Below are 16,772 nucleotides of genomic sequence, written 5' to 3'. Positions count from 1 at the left end.
ATAGTTTCTGAAAAAGTTACGTTCAGTTTTATAAAGTTTCATTCATTATTATTGAAACAAATGTAATTCCATACATCCTCGGTAGTTCAGAGTTTGCGCATTCGACTCTGGAGTGCAATGTCCGCGGCGACGCAAATCCGGTAATTCTGCAAACAGCAGCGTACTTGATAACATCAGTCAGCTCACCTTTACTACTGCTATTTTCCTCACTGTACATTAACAATAAAACAAATTATGATATCAAATACCACTGCCTCCTTTCGTTTTCATTTAAACACAATAACAGCTGCAGAAATGTACTTAGTTCAGGGATATGTGTATATGGTTGTTTGCACCTTGTGCAATGTGGAATTAGTTTACAGCTTTTTCAAGCACTTTGTGATGCATTTTGGAAACAGGAGATTAACCCCCTTTTCTAATGCACCTCCTAGCTTGATAAACCCCTTCTCAAAGACTTACTGTTTTTCAGTTTTATTTGGGTAACACACATATTCTGAATGCCTTCGAATTAGACATTTTAATCTAGATTAAACTAGATTAATCTAGATTAATTTCAAGACCACAGTGAGATTAATATAGATTTAAAAAATTAATCTATGCCCACCACTAATATATATATATATATATATATATATATATATATATATATATATAATCAAACAATGACAGTAAAATACTACATTAAAAGTCATATGTAAATCAATACTGAAATTAAGAAATGATCAGATAATGTATGTAATAAGAAGCTTTGCTTTGGCATGTGATGTCAGGGAATGGCATATCAACTCAACTCAACTCAACTTTATTTATAAAGCACTTTCAACACCACAAGTGGAACCAAAGTGCTGTACAGAAAGTATAAAAGAGAAACATAAAAACAAAAACAGACATATGACATACACACTTACAAAGCATTGTCAAAAGCTAAAGAAAACAAATAAGTTTTAAGCGCACTCTGAAAAACACCCAATGAAGGACAAGTTTTAACTGACAGAGGAAGGTCATTCCAAAGCCTAGGAGCTGCAACAGAAAACGCCCGATCGCCTTTACATTTTAAACGCGTTCGTGGAACTACAAGAAGCAACTGATCATTCGAGCACAGAGATCTGCTGGATTGACAGCGGCTGATTAAATCATTAACAGAATCATGTGATTTCAAGGAACTGCTGGAATGTGATGTCAGGGAATGGCATATCACGTGATTTCAAGGAACTGCTGGGATGTGATGTCAGGGAATGGCATATCACGTGATTTCAAGGAACTGCTGGGATGTGATGTCAGGGAATGGCATATCACGTGATTTCAAGGAACTGCTGGGATGTGATGTCAGGGAATGGCATATCACGTGATTTCAAGGTAGCCTATACATCTGTCTATATAAATAACAGCTGAGAGCTTTCATTTGCTATTTGGACCTCTGGAGGAGGACAGAAGACACACAGAGACATCAACACTCAGATTTGACTTTATTTTCTTTATATGATTCATTTTATCACTTTGACTTGGACTTTACTATTTTATAGATAGATTGATGTATGGATGGATGGATGGATAGATAGATAGATAGATAGATAGATAGATAGATAGATAGATAGATAGATAGATAGATAGATAGATAGATTTTTCTTTTGACATCTCCAATATTAGCTGAACAACAGACTTGATCTTTGAAATATTTCTAATTAATTCAAATGCAGAAATTAAAAAAATATTGTAAGATGGCATCTAAATAATATTAATTTGTTTGCTGCATAGTGATGTCCAGTGCTCGTTACTCACCCCACCCCCATTATTATTTATTTATGAAAATAAAGAAGTACTTTTTAATTATCATAATTCACAGTTAAGTCACAGTTAAGCACCGCTTCCTTGTCCAAACGCTCTATCAGTTACCACTAGAAAAGAACAAAAGGTGCTAATATAAACGCACAATGTGATATAATACTACCGAGTTATAATTATAATCCTAACCTTTAACTCCATACCGAAGTCCCAGATAGCAAGACAATGCAAATATAAATATAAATAAATAAATATAAAAATTGTGGGCACGGAGACTGCAGTGTACACCGTAAGTTTGAAAGAGTTAAGCTTAAATGATTAATATGAATAAACAGTGCTCATAAACGGCTGCAGAAGTAGTATTCTCCAGTGAAGCTTGTTTAGGCTTGGACCTGAAAACAACGCTTCTTACGTCATCACTTAACAACTGAATAGTGCCACAATCAACCAATCAATAATTAAATAATTTTAATACAACTAAGTAGGCTAAGTCAAGCTGCGATACAATGCAGGACGTTTACTGGTTAAAAATGATGTGACTGCAAAAACCATGCTTCCTTTTCTTATAAAGGTATTGTTTTCATTATAATATACAGATTAAAATGAATAATTAATTATTATTCTACCTCCTCTGACATGCTCTTGCACCCCCCCATTAAAAACCAGGCTCTGAGTCCGCTTGCATTCAATCATTCTGGTAGTATGATTTAGACATTGTTATTTCTAATCACCCAGACACTGACTGTTTGCAGTACCGCTGCTCGCTATATGCAGAGAACGCAGTCTGCGTAGGGCACCAACTCCCAGCTGTAAAAAAAAAAAAAAAAAAGTGAGTAGTATTTTTTTTCATGTTTGCGGCAGAATGTTCATAATTGATGGATGGACATATATGCCCGGTTATTCACAAATTTAGGGACCGTCTCTAAAGTTACATGCAATAGTGCTATACACTTTTCTAACGTCAATAGCATTTGAGGAGAATGACTTACAGTCATACAAATAACTGTTTTATCTAGGTGTCAACTATAATGCACACCTTTTTCATTTTTTATATTTATTCAAATAAACTGTAAATAATATGTAAATGATGATACTTTTTCACAACCGAATGGGCTCAAACGCAAAATTGAAGCTTAAAAGCATTTGAGGAGAAAGACTTACAGTCATAAAAACAATTGTAATGTGTTCATTTAGGAGTAAACTACAATGCACACCTTATACATTTTTAATATTTATTAAAATCAATTATAAATCATTAAGGTAAAAACGAGGCCTGTGTATCACTTTCTGGCACATTCCTGTGAATCTTTTTTTTTTTTTTTTTTTGGCTGTTGACGTTCATAACGAGTTTTAATTTTGGAAATAATTTCACCACAACCAACACATATAATATTCTTTCTGACTTTTTAGGTTTCCTTACTAAAATTAGCCATGGTTTTAACAATAACACCAAAAAATCATCGTTCTTGTAGCCATGGTAACTGCAAATTAACTTAATTACTTCAAATAATTTACAGAGAAGTATTAATATACTGTAATATTATTTTTGTTGTTGTTGTTGCTATAAGAACAGACCTAAGCCATCAATAGCCTATAACATGACTTAAAATGCATTATTAACAAACAATGAGGCAAAAATGATTGGTTGATAACACTGTTAAAATACATAATGGTGGCTAATACTAAATAAACAATTTATGTACATAACATGTTATTACAAATGCCTGCAAAGGGAGCCAAAGGCCTGGTTATTGTTGCTGTTACACTTACAGGACAATCAAATCCTTGTTTATGCTATTAGTCAAACATTTAGTTCAAATATTCACTAAATTTTTCATTTTTGGCCACCTTTTTGTTATAAATGACACAGCCTCTATAATTTATTTAAAAAAAAAAAAAAAAAACCTGGACCCATTTTATTATAGAAAAACGACTTAATTTTATTTTTCAAGATTTCGGAATGCTTAAGTCTATAAAATAGAGTCATAACAAAGTTATAGCCATTTAGATTCAATCATTTAGCAGATGCTTTTATCCAAAGCGATCGCTTTAAAAAGATTCAAACATTCACTGATGCTCCAGAAGGAAACAAGATGCATTAAGAGCTGGGGGGTGAAAACTTTTGGAATTTGAAGATCAAGGTAAATTGTACTTAATTTGTGTACCGGGAAACATACAAGTATCTTCTGTTGCTTACGAAGGGCAGAACTAAATGGAAAAAAAATTATATTTCAATAAAATAAGAAAAATTTGGCCATCTTCATGGTGTTCAAAAGTTTTCACCCCCCAGCTCTTAATGCATCTTGTTTCCTTCTGGAGCATCAGTGAATGTTTGAATCTTTTTAAATAGTTGTGTTTGAGTCCCTCAAATGTCCTCAGTGTGATGAGATTTATCTCAAAATCATAAAGTCACTGCTGGAAAGGGTTCAAATATGCAAAGATGCTGGAAAACTGAAGAATCTGCAGGACCTTAAAGATTTTTCTGAAGAACGCTGCTCAGTTTAACTGTTCAGAACAAACAAGGGACTCATGCACAACCATCACAAAACAGAAAGACAGTCGAGGATCATCAGGTAACAGAACACAGTATTAAGAACCAAGGGTTCCCAAACTTTTGAGTGGGGTTATTTTAATAATTTCAGCATTTTTTTTGTCTTGTGGACTAAATGTTAATATCTTTTATGTACAATATCTTACTCAGGACAGTACTAAATAAAAAATAACATGCATTTAGTATGATCTCTCTTATTTTTTTGAAAATTACTCTTATTTTCACATATTCTGCAAGGGGTGCCCAAACTTTCGATCCCCACTGTATACGGATAAAAAGCTAAATGTTTTCATTTCATTTCGGTTCATTCTTGGTTTTAATCTTCAGGTTCCATATGCAGAGGGAAATGGGAACGGTCCAGCATTTAGCAATAATATTATTAACTCTGTTTTTACTCTTGATTTTTTCAAACTACTAACACTTAGCATTTTTGAATTATGCCTTATGTGTGACCAAAAATGGAGTATTTGATGGCAGCAATCCAAGATGGCAGCATGTCCTTTGTTTGTTTGTTTGTTAGTTAGGAGTTTGTCTCTGTTTTGATGTTTTTAAAGGATTTTTATAAACATTTTATTATTTTTTGAACACGGCAGTCAGTATTTCATGCATTGTTTGACAAACATATGTGGATTGTGGATGTTCCTGAAATTGGAAGATTATATCGCCTAGGGCTAACAGGCCTGAGCCTGAGCCTGAGCCTGCTGCAGCCTCTTGTAGCTAACCAGCCTGGAGTATCTGAGTATTCTAAACTGAGGATTTATGGATAAACTTCGGAGGGCCCTTCGTGCATGGAGACCGGTCTGTGAAGTCCGTGGCCTTTGAAGTTCTTCGGTGGATCTTCAGATCTGTGTCTGGTGAATGTGGAATTGAACAGGAGCTGCTATTCCTCAGAATATTCCATGGAACTGCTCATGCTCGGGAACTGAAGAAGCTCAGCCGACGGCGGGTGCGCCGAGGGCGGCGGGAGCGTGTTTGTCCCGCCGCTGTTTGCTTCTGCCCCAGCGTGATACTATACAGCTCTGCTTTGCAGTCAATAGATTTCAACTGAAAACTGAATAAAGCCTGTGCTGACTCTTGGGCCTGTTACATCGCACCGAGTCTGTGCTGCTGCCGGAGTCTGCAGCGCTATTTTGGGCCTTGGATAAACTGAGATCTGTACGGTATGGAAACTGCCACTAAGGTCAGCATGTATCCGTCTATTTTTCTTTTCTTTTTGGCTGTACTATGTCCATGTGAGGTAGAAGTCAAACATGGATATCAAAGTTGTCCTTATGTTTTTTCTGCTTCTAAAGTCACTGACTGGGATCACTCTTTTTTTAATGAATTTATTTTTTATAGGAGTCCTGCAAACTATTTTTTACTGGTTACAGAAAATATTCTGACTGTGCACTCTTGTGTCTTGTATGAACCATACAACTGGTTACTGACCTTTTACAGTAGGTCCTCTATCCGGACGAAGCACAAGAAAATCAATTTTATGCCTGTACACAATTCTGTAAAGAAAAAGTGTGTTATTTTATTGCTGCTTTTACTGTCAGGGAATGTTGAATCCAACCCTGGTCCAGAACCTTCATGTTTGAGTACTCCTGATGATTTTAAAGCTAAGTGTGGCGTTGGAATTGCTCATCTAAATGTCAGAAGTCTTCTCCCTAAATTAGATTTGATAAAAATCTGGGTTGACAGATTGAATATTGACCACTGATATTCTGGTTTTGTCTGAAACATGGCTGACAAAATCAATTACAGATAATGACATTGCTATCAGGGGTTACAATGTTTTTCGCTGTGACCGTCCCAGAAAAGGCGGTGGTGTTGCTCTTTACGTAAGGAACAGATTTTTGGTAACTGTTCTGTCATCGTTGTCTATTAGTAAAAAGCTTGAATGTCTTGCTTTGAAAGTAGAACTTTATGAGGGCCATTCTATCACAGTTGTAGGCTGTTACAGACCTCCTTCAGCAACAAACGATGCTTTGTCCTTATTGACTGAACAGCTAGCAATGTTAAATTTTAATGAGATTCTTCTTGTCGGGGATTTTAATCTGGATTGGCTTACGTCTGTTTCTGATCATTTCAAAGTAATTTGTGATTCTTTTAATCTTACACAGCTGATCAGTGATCCAACACGGCCAAATCTCAAACAGCCAAAAAAATCCTCCATCCTTGATCTAATTTTTACAAATGTTCCACATAAATATACTGCTGTGGGAATATTTGCCAATGATTTAAGTGACCATTGTGTTGTCACCACTGTCAGACAAACAAAACTTATTAAAAGAAGACCTCAAATTGTGTTTAAACGGGATTTTAAACATTTCTGTGAACAAGCTTTTTATCATGACTTGTGGATCTCTGATTGGAAAAAGATTTTTCTTATTAATGATGTAGAACTAGCTTGGAAATTTTTTTATGATGCCTTGTCTGAAATTATCAACAAACATGCACCGTTTCGCAAATTTAGAGTGAAGGGTCGCAACAATCCCTGGTTCTCTTGTGAGCTGTCTGAACTTTTGAAGGAAAGAGATCATGCTTGGGCTAAGGCCAGAAAAACAAAGTCTCAGGTTGACTGGCTGAGTTTTAGACAACTCAGAAATCGTTGTACTTCCCTTATTAAAAAGAGCAAATCTGAATATTACTTGTCTAAAACCACAAGTAATCTTAATGATCCCAAAAAATTTTGGAAAGTTATTAAATCATCCTACGGAAACATACAGACCAATGAACTCCCAACATGCATTATGGAAAATTCACTTATTCTCACAGATAAATCTTAAAATACTAAATTGTTTTAACAAACATTTTGTTTCATCAGGTTGTCTATATGAGACATTGAATCCAACTACCAAAATTTTTGAACAAAAAGGGATTTCATCGCCCCCTCTATTAGCTTCCTCGATAGGCTCGTTTGTTTTCAGACCAGTGACTGAGGCAGAGGTCTACAGAGCTCTTAAAGAGCTGGAAACAGACAAATCTGCAGGTCCAGACAATCTTGATCCTTTTTTTCTTAAAATGTCAAAAGATTTTATAACTGAACCTTTGACATATCTTTTTAACTTAAGTCTTTTAAACAATGTCATCCCTATGGTCTGGAAGTCTGCTTTTGTTCTTCCCTTGTTGAAAGGAGGGGACTCGGCCAATCTTAATAACTATAGGCCAATATCAAAGTTATGTATCCTGGCAAAGGTCTTTGAGAAAATTGTTGCAGAACAGCTTAGAAAATTTATTGAGGCTCATGAAATTTTATCAAACAACCAATCTGGTTTTCGAAAATTACACAGTACAATAACTGCTGCAGTTAAAGTAATTAATGATATCATTGATGCTCTTGATAGTAAAAAGTTCTGCAAAGTGTTGTTTATTGACTTGTCAAAGGCCTTTGACACCGTCGATCATGTCACCCTGTTAAATCGGCTTCATAAAATTGGTCTGTCTGACAATGCTATTGGCTGGTTTTCTAACTATTTATCAGATAGAACTCAGTGTGTACACCTAGTTGGCATGTCTTCCTCCTTTCTTTCAATAACTAAAGGAGTACCCCAGGGTTCTGTTCTGGGGCCATTGCTGTTTTCTATTTATGTGAATGATCTTGGTAAAAAGGTGTCAAATGCTTTTTTTCACTTTTATGCTGATGACACAGTTATCTATTGTTCGTCTCCTTCAATTGAACAAGCCTTTGATTTCTTACAGTCTGCGTTTGATGCTGTTCAGTCTCATCTAAATCAGCTGAGACTGGTGTTAAATGCGGACAAATCTAAAGCTATGGTTTTCTCAAACAGAAAACAGCTACCCTCTCAGCTTCCTAAAATAAAAACAGCTGATGGAAAAGAAATCCAAATGGTTTCTTCTTATAAGTATTTAGGCTTTGTTATTGATGAAAATTTGTCCTTTAAACAGCATATTGAGCATCTTGTACGTAAACTGAAGCTAAAGCTCAGTTTTCTTTTCAGAAATAAATCATGTTTCTCTGTTTATACAAGGAAACGTTTGATTTCTGCAACTTTCTTACCTTTATTGGATTACGGAGATCTCCTTTTTATGAATGCATCGGACCATCTTTTAAAAAAGCTGGATACTGTTTATCATTGTGCTTTACGTTTTATGACTGGCTGTGGAAATCGTGTTCACCATTGTACACTGTATGCTGCAGCTGAGTTTCCATATGTTCGCAGGTGGTCTCATTTGTTGACTTTCTTTTATAAATGTATTCTTGGGCTCCTTCCATCTTACCTCTGCAAATACATGCGAAAAAACCAACAACAGTATGCTCTGCGTTCTCAGAGGAACATACTGATGGTGGTTCCCAGAGTGAGAACAGAGTTGGGTAAGGCAGCATTTCAGTACACTGCCCCCCGTGCATGGAATGAACTGCAAAAGGACCTAAATCTTTCTGAACTTGTGACATTGGGAGAATTTAAATCTATTCTAAAGAAGCGTGAACTCAATGAACTTGGAAAATGTAACTGTTTCTAAACTTGTACACATTGACTAAATATCATTTTGTGTTTTTTTGATGTCATGTATGTTTTTAAATTGTATGTAAATGCTGTTGTCTTGGCCAGGTCACTCTTGAAAAAGAGATATTTAGTCTCAATGAGTTTTTTATCTGGTTAAATAAAGGTTAAATAAAAAAAAAAATGGCGCTGGTCAGTGTTAATTTTGACACGAAATTTTAATTTAGTTTTAGTCTTAGTCTTTTGACTATAATTCTTTTTAGTTTTAGTCAAGTTTTAGTCATCTGATTTGTTTTAATTTTAGTCTTATTTTAGTCGACTAAAATTGCTTGGTATTTTAGTCGACTAAAATTGCTTGGTATTTTAGTCGACTAAAATTGCTTGGTATTTTAGTCGACTAAAATTGCTTGGTATTTTAGTCGACTAAAATAAGACTAAAATCAATAACAGATTTACTAGACAATTTTTTACAGCTGGTATAGGAAACAAACTTAACCAAAATATATAAAACACAAATTCAACTTTATTTCAACACAACTGTGTCTTTATTTCGATTCAAAAGCTTCTATGCAGCAACAAACACCGTCATGATAATGTAAACAATAACTAGCTGCCAATTGACCATCAATAAAAGAAAAATAACGTTAGGTCCAGGACCTTAAAGCTTACAGCTGAGCTGAACAATAAGTGCATACATTTAAAGTAAATATTTAATAAGTTGGCAGCTAGGTGGATAAAAAAAGTAACAAGATTTTATAAGGTATTAATTTGTCTAGCAATATTGTATGTTTTAAATACTACAATATTGCTAGATTTGTATGTATAATGATAGGATGTGAACATTCATGTTTCACATGACTAATATAGAAATATTTGTGATATTGTCAACAAGTAGAACATTATAAAATATACTAAACATTAGTATTAATCAAATGTATTTATCATGATATTACGTATTAGTATTGTGCTCTCATCTAACTTGAAGAAGGGGCTATTTTACAGTACTTTTCAGTTCGTAATATTTAATGCTACAACATCTACGCACTGCAGTCTTCCAATTTTGCTTAGCTCAATAAACAAAAGAACATCGTTGAAATTACATTTGAGAAAATGTCCGGGTGGCTCGTCTGTAAATGTCTTTTCAAATTGGTTGTGTTCTTGCCACGAATGAGCGCTCCGCGTGCTTTACGCTTTGTTTTGTTTTGTTCGTCGTTAAACGTGAAGTGAGCTGTGGACATTTTGTCGCTCTTTTAGACATCACCTCTTCGAATGCCGTCTTCCCGGGAGCTCATTTAAAAACTGAAAACCTTCGCTTCACGTCTCAATAAGTCAGGCTCGGATTGGTTCTCTTCTCTCATGCAGTCTGTTCTGTTTTGCCGGTTCTTTTGCTCATTCCTCGCATCTCTCCCGTCTGCTGATTTGATTTTCGTCACAGTCTATTTTCGTCTCGTCCTTTATTCGTTGACGATAATGTCAATTAATTTAGTCATAGTTTTAGTCTCCATCAGTGCCTTCTATTTTAGTTTTCGTTTGGTTTTCGTCCGCAAAAATATATTCGTGACGAAAATAATGACGAAAATATTTAGTCAACGAAATTAACACTGGCGCTGGTGTCTCGTGCCATATTCACTGGAAACAGCAGTCATTCACCAGACATTCAGTGTTAGCAGTGATCCACTTACTCCACATATTGTTAATTATGATTTTTTTCCATCGATACTGAAACACGCGTGTACAACAAAGCCTATTTTACCTCACAAATAATACTTAAGCTTCAAATGGGCAACATCACGAATATGGAAACGGATTTCTCCAGAGTGAGAAAATGAGAAAGCCCAAACTTACCTTATGCTTAGCTTTAAATTATTATTATTAACATTTCATTATTCATAAAATGCATAACATTTCTGGTGTTTGGATTTGTACTTCAATATAATGAGCTCTAGCCCTAGACTAGTTTCTCTCTCTCTCTCTCTCTCTCTCTCTCTCTCTCTCTCTCTGTGTCTAACAGCATTAGCTCAATAAAATACGTCTTCCTTCAGGTAGAATTAATGTTTTCCTGCTTGCTAAATGTTCAATAAGTTGTATTCGCCTCAATCTGATTCAGTAAAGTCAAACTGCAGACAGTGAAGCTGCATCACTGAGCAGAGACCCGCGCGCTGTGAGGAGGGAACAGAAGACTCCGCTTGGTCTTAAAGCCTTCCGGAACCATCCACGATCACAAATAACAATGATTTTCGTAAAATTATGATAAATTATTAATTGATGATTTGTTATTATCATTATGGCAACCTGTCCTCCAACCAATACGCTCGTATAGGTCGTTTGTCCAAATCCCTGAAATACGACCCATCAGAGCGTATACTATAATTACGCCCCTATCGGCAAAAGGTCGTTTTTATATTAATGTTTTGTACTCTTTTATTTGCATTCTGGTTTGTGTTTCGTGTAGCTCAGTTAGTAGATTATTGCGTTATACCTTGATATGTAATCATGCTATCATGGGTTCGATCCCAGGGAACGGACGTGCACGAAAATGTATATGCTCCATAAATCATAATTTAGGATGATTTCTGTGAGGGTTAGGTTTAGGGGTGGGGTTAGGTGTGGTAGATACGAGATAAAGGTTTGAATCTCTTGCTCTTTCATATGGACAGTGTATGAGGCTTTCAAAGTTGCTGAACCGGTTTATATAGGACTGTTGTTTTGGTTAGGCCTATAGACTAAAAAATGGTCTGTCCCCACATAAGATTTTTTCTAGTTCTAGTCGTTCATTTGTTATATTCAACTAATCAGAGGTTTATATTAAATTTACATAATCAAATCTTAATATATTCCGCGCTCAAGCACATGCATTAAGTTTGCCACAAAGTACATGCAGAAGTAGCCTAATAATTGTGAAAGATGAGACATTTTAATTATTTATTAATAAACAAATGTTTTCTTGTCTGCTGCAAGATGAAATTCACAGTGCTGGCTCTCTACGACAGAGAAATGCAACATTCACAGATTGTTGAATGTTGAATATTAATGCGCCCTGTCATTAATGCGCATTAATAATTTTTGCACAAATACTTGCATATGAATATTAATTCACATTTTGCATTACAACATAAATTATTTTTTACATGCAATTATCCAAAATGAAACCAAACTAGATTTGTAATTAAGATAAATAAGAATAAAAGCTGCACATCTACCATCACACGTGCAGTGCAAATCTTGCACATATTTTACACACCTGCATTTAAATGCAGCTGCATTTTTTTTTTCATTAAATAATATGAAAGCAAGTAGGGCTGGGTGATAAATCGATTGTATCAATTAACTCGAATTTGTAATTTACATCAGTTTGTTTGAATGAAAATCGGTTTTCTTTTTAAGTTTACAGACAAATGTCTTTTTTCCAAGAAGTTATCTGTCAAAATAAAGGACAGGTAACGTATAACAAAAATGCATGTTGTTTTATTAAAGGAATTTTAAAATATAAATTAAAATATAGGCATAATATATGAAAATATTGACATTGCATATTATTCCATGTAGCCTACCCCCCTAAAATAGGCTACCACTTTTAATGCTCAGATGCAAAGTAAACCACAATTTCTTTTGAATAATATAACACATAATTCATATAATATAAATAATACTGAACATCTTTTAAATGTGTCAAATGTAAAATATGGTTTAATACCATGTAGCTTAGAGAAAAAATAAGCACAGACTCAGGCACAGGCTTGACATTTATCCTGCTTGAATTCGTTCTAATAAATGCACATAACTTCATAAGTACCAAACTTTCATCTGTGAATATTACATAAATAATTTAAATATATTAAATATTTTAACTATAGTCTTTTTCTTTCATTTTCCGTGATTGAAGCCGTCAAATGTAACACATCAGCGAGGCAAAACTGACGTCTATTTGTGAAAATGTGCTTTGATGCACTTGTTTGATGACTTGTGGTTAAAGCGCCACTCAGCGGTCAAAGTCTGCAAATGCACTTTACAAACGCCTTTAGCCACGGCAGTAAAAAATGGCCTTTAGGCTGTCTACTTAGTGTAGAAGCAAGACGTTATTCAAAGCTGTCAGCTTTTGCAAAATAATTAAATAATAGTCTGCGTTACTAGCTTAATGTCACATTGTTTAAGTGCTTCCTTGAGCTCATTCCTTGCGCCAACAAAATTAGAGCCTTGGTCGCAGCGAAGTTGTTGAACAGCTCCTCTCAGGCTGATGAAGCATCTCAATGAGTTGATGAATGAGTCTGTTGACAAATATTCGAGCATTTCAATATGAACAGCTCTAGAGTACATACATGTGAAAATCACACCATATCTTTTGTATTCTTTGCGGGCTTTCTTTACAATGAAAGGACCGAAACAGTCCATGCCGCAGTATGTGAAAGGTGCTAAGGCTTCATCGCATTCTGTGGGAAGTTCAGCCATTCGTTGTCTTTCTGTTGGCCTTTGCAGTTTCCTGCAAAGCACACAAGTGTGTATCACCTTAGCAACCAACTTGCTCCCACCAATTACCCAGAATCCATTGGCCCGAAGCTCCATTAGAGTCTGGCTTTGACCCTGATGGCATGTCTTAGCGTGGAAATGAGATACAATTAGCTTAGTGATGTGGCTGCTATTCGGTAGGATGACTGGGTGCTTGAATTTATGACAGAGCGATGACTGGTTCAATCTGCCACCAACACAGAGGAGTCCTTCAGACCAGATAGGGTCGAGATGGAAAATAGAGCTTGAGTTTGGAAGGTCCTTTTTACCCCGAAGCATCTTTATCTCTTGGGGGAAAGCTTGCTGCTGTACGATCTTAATCACTTCATCTGCAGCCTTCTCACTCTTCTTAACAGTCACATACTCACTGTGTTGTCTCTGTTTAGACCCCAGCCTCTTGATTCTTGCCACCACCTTAAGAATTTTTGTCCAGGAGGAAAACTGACACAGACGGCTGAGGATGTCATTGTAGTTTTTGACTTCTGTTGCAAACACCTGAATTGTCTTGACTTCAGGATCACCAACAAGTAATTCTGATGGAGCGCTGGGTGCTAGAAGTTAATTACTCTCCCAGAGAAACTTCGGTCCTCAAAGCCAGTTTGTTGAATGAAGGTCTGAAGCACTAAGACCTCGGGAAGCATGATCTGCCGGGTTTTCTGCAGTGCCCACATAGTGCCACTGACTGGGATCACTGTTATCCCTTATCAGCTGAACACGGTTCGCAACAAATATGTGGAACCTACGAGCATCATTGTTAATATACCCAAGCACAACCTTTGAATCGGTCAAGAAAACCTCTTCATCAATCTTTATGTCAAGTTCACCTTTTAACATGACATTGACTTTCGTAGAAACCACAGCTGCTGCAAGTTCTAGTCTCGGGATACTTGTGACCTTTGAGGGTGCAACCCTTGCTTTCGACAGCACGAGACTGCAATGGACTTCATCCTTGTCATTTTTTAACCTGAGGTAAGAACATGCACCATATCCCACGCAGCTGGCATCCGAAAAATGGTGCAACTCTACTCTGACAATGTTATGGAAGTCATATGGGTGGTAACATCTCGGAATTGAAACCTCTTTCAACCTCTGAAGCCCATTTATCCACTCCTCCCACCGTGGCCTCATATCTTCTGGTAGTGGATCATCCCATCCGATGCCTCTGTGACACAGCTCTTGAAGTATACGCTTTCCAGTTAGGCTGAATGGAGCGATGAATCCAAGTGGGTCATAAAAAAGAGGCAATGACAGAAAGGCAACCACGCCGGGTTGAAGGCTGATCTTTCAAGCTGCTGTTAAAACTGAAAGTGTCAGTTTTAATCGACCATTGAATGCCGAGTGCACGCTCCGATGGTGTTGGATCCAGTCCTAGAGGTTCAATGGTTGCTGCTCTTTCTGAAGGATCTAAGCAGGCGAGGGCTGCTTCCTCATTAGAGTTGAATTTATGGAGGCGTAGGCCTCCTCTTTTGCACAACTTCTGTGACTCAGTGATCAGTTTCTTGGCTTCCTCGACCGATGGAACACTGACTAGCCCGTCATCAACATAAAAGTTTTTCTCTATGAATGTTGATGCTAGTGGCTAGGTAGCTTTGTGTTGGCGTGCCAGATGTTTCAAGCCAAAGTTGGCACAAACCCTTCAAAATTGTCATATGCTCTCACACGAGCTGCTGCTAGGGCAACGTCTTTTGCTGCTTGTAGCTGCTGCAATTTGGTTCTCTCTTGTTCCAACTGTTGTTGCATTTCCCACTCTTTTTGCTTCATTTCTACTAACATTTTTTGCTTCTCTAAGTTTCCATTCACCTTCTAACTTGTGAAGATGTGCTTGCTGTGCTTGGATTTCTTTTATGGCTTTTGATTGTTCCAGCTTAGCCGCAAACTCTGCTTGTGCATCTACTCTACTGCTGTGAGTACTGGCTGAGCTGGAGTGGTTGCTCAATCTCTCCGGTGACTTTGCTGAGCTTACCGTTTCAGTTTTAGTGTGGCCAAAGACAGACCCATATTCATCTTTGTTTAAGATTTCTCTTACCCTTTCCTTCTCAAGTTGATCATTATATTCTTGATTAACAGTCTCTAGACGGTTACTAATAAGGTCACAAATGTCTTTTGTTAGCGTAACACAGGCATCCATCTTCTTTACAATCTCTGGTGTGGTGTTACTGTTACGAAGTATAGGTTCATACTGCTGGGCTACACCATCATGCTTTGCTTGAATGTCTTGCTGTAATTTAATAAGGTCTTCTGATGAGCAGAGGGTTTTTAATGTTGTCCTAGTCTCCCTAGCTACCAGCTTCCAAGTGTCATAGGACTTGTTAAATGCTTTCTCACATTTTCTGGTGTCTTGTTCATGCATCTCTTGGCCTTTCTCTGTTAGCTTTCTTTCTCGTGAGCTGGACCTGCAAGGTGTATCTTGTTTGTTTGTGCTGCTGCTTTAAGTCGAGTGTAGCCTTTGATTGTCCAACGCCTGAATTTACACTTGTAAGCTGTAGTTATCCTTTACTACAGAGTAATGTTTATGCTAAGCATTAACAGATAATGGACATCTAAAAGGATTTTTAGCTTAGAACAGTAACAACAAAACACTCCTTTTAACCTTTTCATAAACAGATATGACCGAAGGGCATGGGCTAGTTTTTTTTTTTTTTTTTACCAGTTTTAGAAGCTTTAAGAACGGAGAATTATTTTGCAAGATATTTTGACCTTATAATACCATATTATTATTAAGCCATTCAGTTATGCTGCAAGCATGTGTGTAGAAATTGTCCCTTTTCAGCTTTCTTGCTCCTTGGCATCCAGTGTCACTTTTTGCAGCTCTAGCTGTACCTTAAGTATGCTGTCCATTTTAAGTCTTGCCTCTGTGCAGGAGTTGGATGCAAGCGAGGTAAACTGGCTGGTATTAGCTTGGTGTTTGGACCTCAGATGTGATGGCATCAACTTCTCACCAGAGATGGCAGGGCTGGTGCAGCGATGAGTTTTCACTGTAGCGGCCCCTCGGATATAGATTGATCAAGACGCAGAGAGTTTCAAACGGGTGTCAATTTATTTCTTCCTCTCAGCGAGCACCATGCACCATGAACACCATGAAAACTACAGAATAAACAGAAATACAAAATGCTTCCATGTAGTTTCACAAATAATTTGCACATAAATCATCTTCACATATTAATCATGTTTACACCCAATACAAATTATTTTAATAAATGACCAATATGAAATATGAAATGTGTTTAAGCCTTCATGACAAATGAAATATCACATGCTTTTTTTTTAAATGAAACAGAATATATTATAATTGTTTAAAGAAAGAATATATTGTTTTTATATTGATGACATGTGCAATAAACCCATAAACAAATGAAGTATTGACATTCTCTTTTCCTTAAACAATATCTCTTCTGATAATAATACAAACTCCTCCTATTTTCCTTCATACCTCATTCCGCTTTTCCAAGGGCGCTAATCAAAGAGTTTCTGCCATCAGCTACCATGCG

This window comes from Carassius auratus, unplaced genomic scaffold (assembly GCF_003368295.1).
Source record: "Carassius auratus strain Wakin unplaced genomic scaffold, ASM336829v1 scaf_tig00024565, whole genome shotgun sequence".
Classification (NCBI taxonomy): domain Eukaryota; kingdom Metazoa; phylum Chordata; class Actinopteri; order Cypriniformes; family Cyprinidae; genus Carassius; species Carassius auratus.
Note: the sequence above shows the minus strand (reverse complement) of the source record.